Source organism: Hermetia illucens, chromosome 1, assembly GCF_905115235.1.
Source record: "Hermetia illucens chromosome 1, iHerIll2.2.curated.20191125, whole genome shotgun sequence".
NCBI lineage: Eukaryota > Metazoa > Arthropoda > Insecta > Diptera > Stratiomyidae > Hermetia > Hermetia illucens.
The window spans coordinates 169,273,194-169,285,386 of record NC_051849.1 but is presented as its reverse complement, the minus strand read 5'-3'; positions in this window follow the sequence as shown (position 1 = coordinate 169,285,386).

Genomic DNA, 12,193 nt, shown 5'->3' with positions numbered 1-12,193 from the left:
AAAAGCAATAAGAATGAAATCTGGTTAAACTTCCGGAACTCACAGTGTGAATAGAGGAAGCTCATTAGGTGTTCGAAACGAGACCCATTTAGAGCATACTGTGAGGAATTGGTAGGCGAAAAGGAGACTTCAGGGCTGTGTCTGCCAAATTAGACTCTCTACGAAAATACGATGGTACTTTCACGAGCTCCAGACTGGAATCAGTACAGACTCTGCTGGAAGTACACCGGGAGAAAGGGTGATGCATTGGTGTGAGGAGAGTTGACGATTCTTGCCACCCCTTCCCCATGCAGTTTGCATAGAATTCTGCACATCAATATGGTGATTACATTATTAGAGGGACTTTGAAACCCATACAATCTTATGACAATGCATTTTTCGAAAAACCTTGTGGATCTTCTTCTTCTTCATATTGGTTTGATTTTAAACTTTCAGACATGAATCCCCAGGAAAATTGCAAGCGACCACTATATATCCCTAAAGTGACAGAATGGTGTACCGGTTTCAACTTCGTTGTAGTAGATAAGTTTTTTCGGAAATATATGTTTCGTTTTGTTTCACGAGTGCCGATCGAGGGGAAAGACCCACGATGGATCACATTCTCAAGCGATGTTTATCCTACCACAGATCTTCATGAGACGCGACCTTTAGGTTCTCACACCTTGTAGCCTTGTAGTGTGAATGTTGCGGGTTAGAGAGATGTTGCGGGTTAGAGAGATGGATGTTCTGAAATCGAAGTGGAGGAAGTCTTTAATTCAAAAGTATAAATACAAGAAAAACAAACAAAAACATAATATAATAATAATTTCTATAAAATACGTACCTAATATTCAGTTCGATGTGATACTGACATTTTATCTTTTAAGGGGTACAAATTCGACACAAAAGAGGCAACTCTGACCTACTGTAACTTTGCTAATAATAGTTGGATTTCCACGAAACTTTCCAGTAGGCTGCAAAATGCAAATGCAAAATTTTCAACAAAATCTTAATAAGGTTTTGTTTTCAACAAAGTCTTAAAAAGCGTAAGGATATTTGAGTGTACAATTGTCGTATTTACATCTAGCTTGTAATGCCTCTGAATTCAGTATTTCAGGCTGTTCATTACAGTGAGATACTGACATTCAGTCCTAAACTGCAGTAAATTTGCACAAAAGAAACAATCTTGACCAATTATAACTCTGTAAAGTCCGGATAGCTTAGTGGTTAAAGCGCTAGGTTGCCACACTAAAGGTTGTAGCTCAAATCCCACTAGTGGCACCGGGATTTGTACCATAACTGAATGTCGGTTACTAGTCAACCCAGCTGTGAATGACTATCAGAGTCAATTGGGGTCCTGGGCGAGTGGAATGCTGACTACATTGCCTCCAACACCGTAACGTTACTGCTTTAACACCCTCTAGACCCAGATCCAACTGGATTGTCGCGCTAACGATTATTATTATTATTATTAACTTTGCTGATAAAAGTGTCATGGTAGCATCATGATCTACCTGATGGTTTTAAGATAAACTCAAGGGGGTTCCGGATTATTTTCTAAAAAATATTGAAATGATAATTATAGTAATATTTTAATAAACATGACTGTATTACTACTATTAACTTTATATAATAAATAAATAAAATATCTGCATGGAGCTCAAAATATGCTCCATGCAAATATTTTATTTATTTAGAGAAGATATAATGACAGCTTCGCGACTTCTTTCAGATATCTCGATTGAATAATTTCTGAGAACGGATTCGAGAGATTCCAGTCCCCGTTCTCCCCGTCTTGCATCAATTGTCAAAACTGGGGCCAGCTTTGAAAAGTACTAATCGAGACTTTTCATTTGATATCCTATGACTATATTCGATAAGAAAAAATCTGCCCCCCCCCCTTCGTGGCTCACTGCATGCGAAGGGATTTACAGTTCCCACCTTTGCACCAAATTTCGTATCAATAGGAGTAACCGTTTCTGAGAAAATAGGTATGGCCTACGGACAGATAAGCAGAGAGCAGGTCTCTCTCATACGCTGTTTTAGATGCCTTGAATTTGACAACATAACTACGAAATGCACCGGTGGCTGTGATAGGTCATATAGATGCCGAAAATGTGGCGAAGAAGGCCATATATTCTGGGAGTACAAGACTGACTCTGAATTTATGCTTTGTACCTCGCAAGCAGCATCAAATGCTACAGTATTTAGTAGGGCTTTGGATGCAATGTTACAAACTTTTGCTTTCGGTGCAGTTATACAGTTATGCAGTTATACAACAGCGAAAACCGACCCTCACAGACCACCTACGAGAAGGGAGTCGAAGTTACTGTAATCAGTGAGCCTTATCGCAGCAATAATAGTTGTGTCTGGGTTACAAATATAACCTACAAGTCGTTAATATGGACGTGTGGAATTCAAGGCTGCGGATTGGGGCAATCGAACTACGAACACTTTGCGCTTGCAAATGCCGAAAATGTAGACCCTTTTCGAGGGATACGCTCCAACTCACGAGTTGATTTGACATATGCGAGTACCACATTGGCGATGAGAATGACACCCACCAGGCAATTTTCCTCCAGATCCAAGCTGCATTGTGGTGCCAGGAGACCCAGCACACAAATTCTTCCAATGCCCAAGATTTATGGGTAGAAAGAGTCTTTTAAAGATTTCCACCCCCTGGACAGGCAGACAGACAGTAAACCGATTAGACGTTTTTATTTTACATATTAAAAACGCACTTTAGATAACGCTTCTTGTCGACGAACACCTCAACAGCGGTTATACAATAACTTGGTGTTGAAAAGAGTAAGTAAATGCATTTTATGCAAATTGAGAATCAATAATCGCGAAATAGTTTACGGGAAATGCAATTGAATGAGGAAGCTTGGACTGTATGCGCATGACTATATTCCGTTCAACATCCCGAAGCTATTGAACATTTCCATAAAAAATTAAAAGAACACGTAGATAGTGAACATAAAATGTCGGTGGGAGTCTTACAGAGTGAAAGTTGAAAACACTAGTTACATTATACGTTTATATGTAAACCCCTCATACAAATATTTAAATCATGTCAAGGGAAAGAAAGATTTATTTATGAAATTTGATCTAATGCAAAATATACAAACAATTAGCTATTTATCAATAAAAATTAAAGCATAATTAGCGAAATAATAATATTCACGTCTAACTGCACTTGCACTTAACTTTTGCAAAATTGATGAAGAGAAATCTGCAATATTTTAATGTTGATTATCAAATTATAAGAGTAAAAGCCCGAAGCCATCTGCCATGAAATAATTATAACTGTTTATTTTTCTTGATATTATTTACAAAGATTCAGTGCAAAAACATAAAAGTATTAAAATATTCATCCACGGAGCATTGTCTTTTAAAACGTTAAAAATATCCAAATAATTGCAAAAATCAACTTTGTGAGATAATTGAAGCGCCGGTGGAATGCGTTTAACTTAAGGCGGTCGTCTATTTTCAGGGTTAAAAGAAGTCTACTATTTTAGTTTTGCGTATTTCTAATCTTGATGGTATCTATATATATCTAGAAATGCACCATATGGAGGATGTGAAATACACTTTCCTTCATAGGTATACGAAACCGGAAACATAGCCCTCTTGGGCGATTTCGATCATTTTCCTTCCCTTTCGGGTTCTTTTGCATGAAAAAATAAATCCTTTCCCAGAAGGATTAACTCTCCAATTATTATTCACTCTACAACCCTGATCCTGCAAATTAAATAATCACAATCATAATCAAATTTTTTTTTCTCGGGAAAAATATATTTTCTGTTTTTTTTTTATCGAGACAACTCAGATGAACGAAGTTTCACGACAAAGTTGTCTGTAACACTTCTGCAGTTTCGAATTAAGGACATTTAAGGTCGCACGAGCGATTGTTATTAATTTCCGGAAGTGTCAAACGAAGCATATGTTAGAATAAAATAAAAAAAAACTCCCATTTATATTGGATATTACATTCGTAATGATTCCCAAAAATCGGCTTGAATTTTTACTCTAAGGTAGACGACCCCCTTATTCAGTTTGCAATTGCTTTCTAAAACCTGATTTTATCTAAACAAACTAATTTCCATTAGTTTCATAGTATTTTTGATAGTGAAAGCAACGCCAAAAAACGGAACAAATTGCACTAACTGGTCCTTCAGGTTGGGGGTTGGGTAAGGCTGAGCCTCGAATTGGACTTATAACACAGCGATAAACCTGGCAACGAAAACTGAATAAAAATTTGAGCATTTTCTCATGGAACGTGCGCTCCCTGTACAGAAATGGAGCTGCAATCAGCTAGTCGATACCCTGTTTCAATATAAGGCAGATGTAACAGCGTTGGAAGAAATGCATTGGACAGGGACCGGTTTCCTGGAGAAGAGCCGCTACACCATATATTATAGTGGCCATCCAGTAAACCATATGCCCGGAGTAGGTTTCTTAGTCAGCCAAAAAATTAAACCTGCTGTTATCGACTTTGAAAATATAAGCGAAAGGCTATGCACTCTGCGCTTTCGAGGCAAATTTAGAAATATAAGCCTCATTAACGTTCAAGCCCCTACAGAGGAGATTGCAGAGTCAGAGAAGCATACCTTACGAGCCAGTAGAACGAACCCTCGTAACCTGCTCCAGATATGATATCAAAATCATACTTGGGAAATTTAACAGCCAAGTAGAGACGGAGCCCGTATTCTGGCGATACGTTGGCTCCCATAGCTTACATCAAAATACAAATAATAACGGACTGCGGATTATTCAATTAGCAATTGGTTGCTGGAAGTACATGGGCCTCTCCAGACGGGACTACTTTCAACCAAATTGACCACTTGCTGATCGAATGCCGCCAACTCTCAGCCTTGATGAATGTCAGAACATGTAGGGGGCCAATATAAACTCGGATCATTATTTCGTTGGCATGGTGCTCCGAGCTCGAATAACAACACCATCCAGAATCCCTGTCTGACAATCAAGTGAGAGTTAACACTGAAGCCATCCAAAACACAGCCCTCCGCGACACCCATAAAGAAATGGATGCCACAATAACCGCAGTCAACAGAGATCCTGGAGATGAAGCATCAACAAGCATCTTCACAATCACCTGAAGAACATTATCATAAATATGGCCATAAACATACTTGAACCTAGCCGCAAAAAGAGTCGGAATGGTTGGTTTGACGATAAATGTAAGCTAGCAACGGAACGGAAGGATGCGGCATACCGAATAATGTTGCATTCTCAACGAACGCGAGTACGCGCGAAGACTTATCACGAACTCTGGCAAGCGGAGAAGCGACTTCACAGACGGAAAAGGGAAGCCTGGGAGAACCAACAGGAACTCGAAAAGTATAGGGAGCAACCGCACCAGGCGCGGAAGTTTAACCAACAAATCAGCAGGATGAAGCCTTATACACCTCGATGTTCATCCTGCTGAGACAAAGAGGGAAATTTGATTTCCGACAGAATGGGCATATTGGACCGATGGATGGAGTACTGTGATGAACTACTGAACAACCAGAACATCGGCGAGTTGGGGGTCTTGCCAACTGAAGACGACGGACAAATACTGCCACCACCAAGTATGGAAGAAACAGTTCGTGCAATTCATCGGCTTAGAAATCATAAGCCGCCAGGAGCCGATGGAATTACAACCGAATTGGTTAAATCTGAAGACAACCAGTTGCACCAAGTGATTCACCAACTTGAGCTGAAAGTGTGAAACAACGAGTCAATGCCTGACGATTGGCAAAGAGGCATTATGTGCCCCATACATAAAAAGGGAGATATCACACAGTGCAGCAATTATAAGGCTATCATGTTGCTAACTACCATCTATAAGTTATTCTCCGCTATCTTGCTAGGCCGAATAGCCCCATATGCCCAGAACGTCATTGGCACACACTAAAGAGGCTATGGTAGCATTGCCAGGGTAAAACTGTACACGGCCTTGAGCAAATTCGGTAGCACGACGAAATGTGCGAAGCCAGATAAAAACAGCAGGATCGCTCTCACGACCATTCAACATCAACAACGGTCTACGACAAGGGGATGCTCTATCATGCGTCCTCTTTAACCTGGCCCTCGAGAAAGTGATCCGTGATGCTGAGCTAAATGCGAGGGGTACGATCCCCTTTAAATCCACCCAATTACTGGCCTATGCTGACGATATCTACATCATGGGAAGAACGACCCAAGACGTACAAACCGCATTCATCCAGATCGAGCAGGCAACGATCACGATCTTGAAGGCAAGACAAAATATATGGTGGTAACTTCAGCACCGAAGATCAACCAACAAGCAACATCAAACCGCACTGGTCAAAGGGAAAGAATAAAGATGGGAGACTACAACTTTGAGACCGTTGATAATTTTTCCTATCTAGGGTCGAAAATCACAACCGATAACAGCTACGATGATAAAATCCACGCAAGGTTACTGGCAACCAACAGAGCATATTTCAGCGTACAAGAATTGTTCCGCTCATACTGTATAAGACAGTGATCTCGCCAGTCCTTATGTATTCCTCGGAGACTTGGGTTCTTGGCAAAAAAAACTGCAAACTCTTGACCTTGTTCGAGAGAAGAATCCTCCGAAGAATTGTTGGCACCATACATGAAGATGGACGATTCCGTAGCCTACATAACGACGAAATCTATGAGCGATATCACGACCGTCTGCTTGTGAATGAAATCCGGCTCAATTGGTTGTAGTGAGCGGCTCACTTAATCCGTATGGATGAGGATGATCCAGCCCGGAAAGTCTATAAGGGCAATATCTATGGTGGAAAAAGAAGATGAGGTGGAGATAAAACGATGGCGTAAGTCAGGACGCCAGACAACTTTTAGGGATATCGAATCGGTGGACCTCGGCGCAAAACCGGGAAAGTCTGGAGTTCCATATTAAGGTAGGCTTAGACCGTATACCAGTTGTTGCGCCTTTGCTGATGATGATATATGAGGTGAAGCCCCCCTTCTCTTATTCAGTTTGCAATTACTTTCTAAAAACTGATTTTATTTAAACAAACTAATTTAGATTGGTTACATAGTATTTTTGATAGTGAAAGCATTAAATAGATGAAATAAATTGACATAACAAAATTCAAATCAAAATCTGATCTGCTGAAATGCGAATTCAGTCTGACTGACAGATCCCTTAGAAATATATAATCGTTAACATTTAGAAACCCTTAGGAAAAGGCAAGCCCTACAGTAGAAAACATACAGAAAAAGTGTGAAGATCTACCACCAGCTAAAACAGCTCCAAAAATGGTGGCTGCGAAACAGATTTTCATAAGGATAGTACAATTGGCTCCGTTCTTCTTTATCTTTTCTTATACTTCGTGAAATTACACAACACTCAATTTATAGAAACTCAATCTACCTAAAAATCGTAGCCGGGAGATTGGCCATCATAGTTGATTATGCCTTCCTTCCACACCGTCTGTCTGACTGTATGTCTGTGCTTCAAATACAAAAATTGTCCTTGGAAGTAATTTGAGAAAGAGGACCTTTAATAATATAAAGAAAATATTATTTGCTGAATTTCAAATTGGTGATTGTCTTGACTACACATCCTGATAATCCATAAAATCATCGTTAATAGGCATCTATTTGAATCTGCATCTTTAGGTAAGTAGGAAAAATGTCCCTATTTACCTTCAAGATACTGCTTTCATCCATTCATTCCTCTGATACGAGCGTACGCTGTTATCCAATTTAATTTACTGCAGAGACCCAAAATAAAGTTCGATTATTCTTTTGAAAGTCCTTGGATTCGATATTTGAAATCAATGATCAGTAAAATCCACAAAGCGCTTCTAAGTCGCTCTAAAACGCTTCGTCGCTCTTCCTTGCTTGCATCAAATTCACTGTTATCTCCGAACACCTTTTATTTCTATATAAGTCTCCATTCTCTTCTCTTGAGTTGACCCTGGGAACGGGACAACTGCTAAAGTAAAAGAAGAAGTCTTCATTCTCCTATGTATCCCTAACCTTATAAAAAAAATGCCGCCCACCGCTCTTGCTCTAAAATCCTTAACCGATATATTGTACCAATTACTGTTTGATCGGGTACTGCAGAACTTATAATTTTAGGATGACCGCCAAGTGGATCGTCCTAAAACTGTAGAGGAACAGTGCAAGCTTCAAATGTTAGGGTGAGCACATTGTTCAGAACCGACAGCCGACGCGTAGATATTCTTGAAGCGCTATACAACACATAGGGGCTTACGATTCAGTTAATGATATAATACTCTCGCTTTAATCAAGACTTTCCCATCAATTATTACTTAACTTGCCCATGCCTTCCTTGTCGATCCTATAAAGTAGCTTTCGATGGTTGCACATTCCGATCAAAATTTAGATTTAGGTTTCCTAAAAGTGGCATTGTAATTCACTTGTCAAGATTGCTGTAAACATCGAAATCGTTGGTAAGCGACCAAAATTCCGGCCGAAACAACGGTGGACTGATACGCTGAATGGCGATTTGAAAGCCTCGCGACTGCATCTAGGCCAAGCCTTTAACAGAATATAATGGCGCAACTGATCACGACGAGCCGCTTGTGAACGGGCCAAAGGCTAAAGGAAAAGAAGAAATCTGAATGCCAAAAGGACAACTTCTTGCAACCATCCAAAACGACCACATTATCACTTGATTGTCGTTTCCCACTTACCCGTAGGAGCGGAAAATCTGCACCACCAAGTTTCGAACCGCTTTGATGAGCCGGCTGCCATTTGACACTAGGAAAACCACCTTTCTGACCAACACACAGATATATTGAACAGTTCGCCACCAAAAACGATATTAACTGTGGCACCAGTGTGGTCCCAAAACGCACCATAACAACTGGTCAAAGAGAGTGAGTACTTTAGCTCCATATCGTGAAAAATGAAATGAACTTGCTGTTTCTCGAAATATTAACAACATTAGCTCCACTTTTGCTGTTTTGTTTAAAATCTGGAGATGCACAACAAGAACACTCCAATAATCTATTGGTGCTGCTGTGTGGGAGCATTATATGCACATTGACTAACTCACTAAAATTCAACTATTCGTTTTCGTTACACGCTATCTGAGTCATATTATCAAGGTACTCTGGGCTAGCACAATCTGGGATGAAGAGCCTCCCCGACAAGTGAAAATTGCAGTAGTTAGATCACAACTAAGAAATAGGGATAACTACATTACTAGCTATACGATGCATAGGCTCTAGCCCAACACATTCGGCCAGTAAAAACACATAGCGCAGAAGCGGAATCCTCTGGGAGTCCTGGATCAAACTGGAACACATTTCCAGAGACGGTTTGTAATATGGCTTATGTATGATTGACGCATTATGGTCCATAGAGGAGCTTATGGCAAACAACATAACATGATATATCAAGGGAGTTCGTACTGCATCCTAACGAATGCCCTTTCATGGTTATATTGCCCCAAGAAGACTGAACCCCGGGAGTTAACTCCCAACGTATTGTTTGATATTTTATGATGGAGAAAAATCATTGCGTTTGTTCCACCGTCGACGGTAAATGCGCGAGAAAAATTCCGTGCATAAGGTGTGGTGTTAGTGCCATGTATATAATGCAGTGCAGTAGTGTGTGGCCAGCTGTTTATGGCCTGTCTCATAGGATGAGGAAATGCACACAAGAAAACCATCTAAGCGCCATCGACATGCAAATACATTAGCCACATGAGTCATGGGCCAGTTACCTACTTGATTTGCTCCCACTCTATTTAATTTTCTTGTATTGCACCTGTTAACTATATTATGTCGAATTATCCTATAATCGACTTTAGGATGTTTCCTACTTAGAACTGCTTTAGCCTTGCTTCTGGAAACTCCGCACTAATGCCGGACGTTGCCCCATCAACACTCTCCCCACAGAATTTGCAGACAATATCCGCAGATATTTTTTGCTTCAGCAATGACCTGTGAGTATCCGTACTATGATCCCAATAGTTTTCTTTATGGATTTAAAAGAATCCTGCGAATGCTTCGGCTCATGCTTTTCCATGAGCACACCGAACTTTTTCCATTCCTGGTAAGTTCACCCTCGCTGATAACCTGCGACATTCTGAAGATGGCTCTCCTTGGCTGCATTTATACCTAAAAGTGAAAGGCAGTCAATTTCCTCTCTCTCTCCACGGGACGTTGTTGGGCATGTGCCACAGTGATATACATACAAGCAAGACTTTGAAGTTTGTGCAACTCGCTGACTGTCGAATCCGATTGTCCAGATTATCACCCTATAGGTAATCATTGCAGTATATACCCAGTCAATTAATGCCCTTCAGAAGAATCGCCTCTACCATAAATTTCTCGTCGGCAAAACACTGAGCAATTGCAAATTTACAAGAATGCCAACCGGAAAGCAAAGAAAGCGCTTGCCATTATCCGAGCGGTTCATTACAAACACCTTTATGATAAACATGGACGACAGTGAGAGTGATTTGTAACACTTGTTAAAACCTATCAGCAAGAGATAGCTTGGCACGAAGAATGAGTTTTCTAATGTGCCTAGCCTACTTTCCATCTCACGGAATTGAAGGCATTTCTGAGATGAAACGATGTGAGGAACACTATTTGTTGAGATCGGCAGCTGTGTGCATGGGCTCGATGAACCGCATCCACAACCTCCATAACACAATCCACCGTTGATCTCCCTCCACTGAACCCGAACTGTCTTGAGGATAATTCCAGCATGGATCACTTCAGCGAGTCTACTCCTCACGAACTTTTCGACCGCTTTCCGGATCGTGTCAAGCATGCACAGCGGATCGGTATGCAAACGGCATCTCCGAGTCTCCTTTTCGTTACCGGCAGCTCAGGATCTCTTTTTCGCTACCTTCCAGTGACAAGGGAAAATTCCCCTCCTTCAGGAAAGCGTTGAATGTCTCGAGCAGCAAGTATGGCGATTGACGGAACACCACTTTGCAAACTTCCGGCTGGATACCATAGGACCAAGCCTTCTTGTTTTCATGGCGAAAATTGCTTTTTCTAGGGAGCACTCCTCGATGCTTTCCGCGCTGTTGACATCAACCCGCACGAAATATCTGGGGAATAATGCTCGTACAAAGCGGTCCACCTGGTCGGTACTTAATAAGATTTCGTCAGAGCCCTGATTTTCCGGGTGCCAAATTTATAGCTAAATCACCACGGGTCCACAGTTACTTTGTTGACTACGTTCTGCTAGCCGCGAGCTTTGCTTTTATTTATCGCACTACGGAGTCTCCCGTTTGCTGATTTATACTCTTCCTTTATAGCACATACCCCCTCACGGGAGTGTGTTGTGTATTGTGTTCTATCAAGCGGCGAAGCTTATGACACTCCATCCGTAGGTCGGCAATTTCCGCCGTTCACCAGTATATAAAAGACTTGTCACGGCTGGGGCTTCCCCGGAGTATGGAAGCTTCACAGGCTGTCATTACCAGATTCATCGCTGAATTTACGACAGTGTCAGCTGAAATGCTACCACCCTCCAAATCGCCCTCCAGCGCGACTCTGCCTGTTCCAAGAACTTCGACGAATTTGCTGAATGCCGGGTTGGTGAACGTCGATAACTAGCGTCAACTACTCCGAACTCGATATATTGATGGTGACACACCAGGAACTCTTCTAAAAATCGCCACCCGACCACCGACGACGGTGCAAGAGATTCCGATGCAGAAATTATTTCAGGGATGCTTCCTTCGCAGCTTGGACGACAGAATTTTGGCGCGGATCCGATGTTTAAAATTGAGCCCTGGTTCTCGCCGCCATTTCCAGGATCCGTTTACATTTGGAGTCTAAGTGAAACATGCTCCATTTAACAACCCTAGCGTTAATGTCACCGTCTGCCAGAATTAGCCCCTCTGCGCCCGAAACGGCAACGATACCCGATAAGTCAAGATGCCATGAAACTGGCTTCTTGTGCCAGTATTGCTCGCTGATTATCATTTCATCAGCTTTTACCTTCGCAGCGAACTGCGCTAGCAACCCGTGAGTGGTTGCACTTTGATACATGTTAATTAGAATTAGAATGCGGATCATCCTAGTCGCGTCTTAACCCTTTCTAGTTAGACTGGACACAGCCTCGAACCCATAGTGTGTGCAGCACTTTCACCAAACGTGCCACGATCCTTGCAGAAAATGCAATTTTTGCTTTCATTGTAGGTCTTTATTTGGAGATTTACTTGACCACATCTGCGGCATGCTGT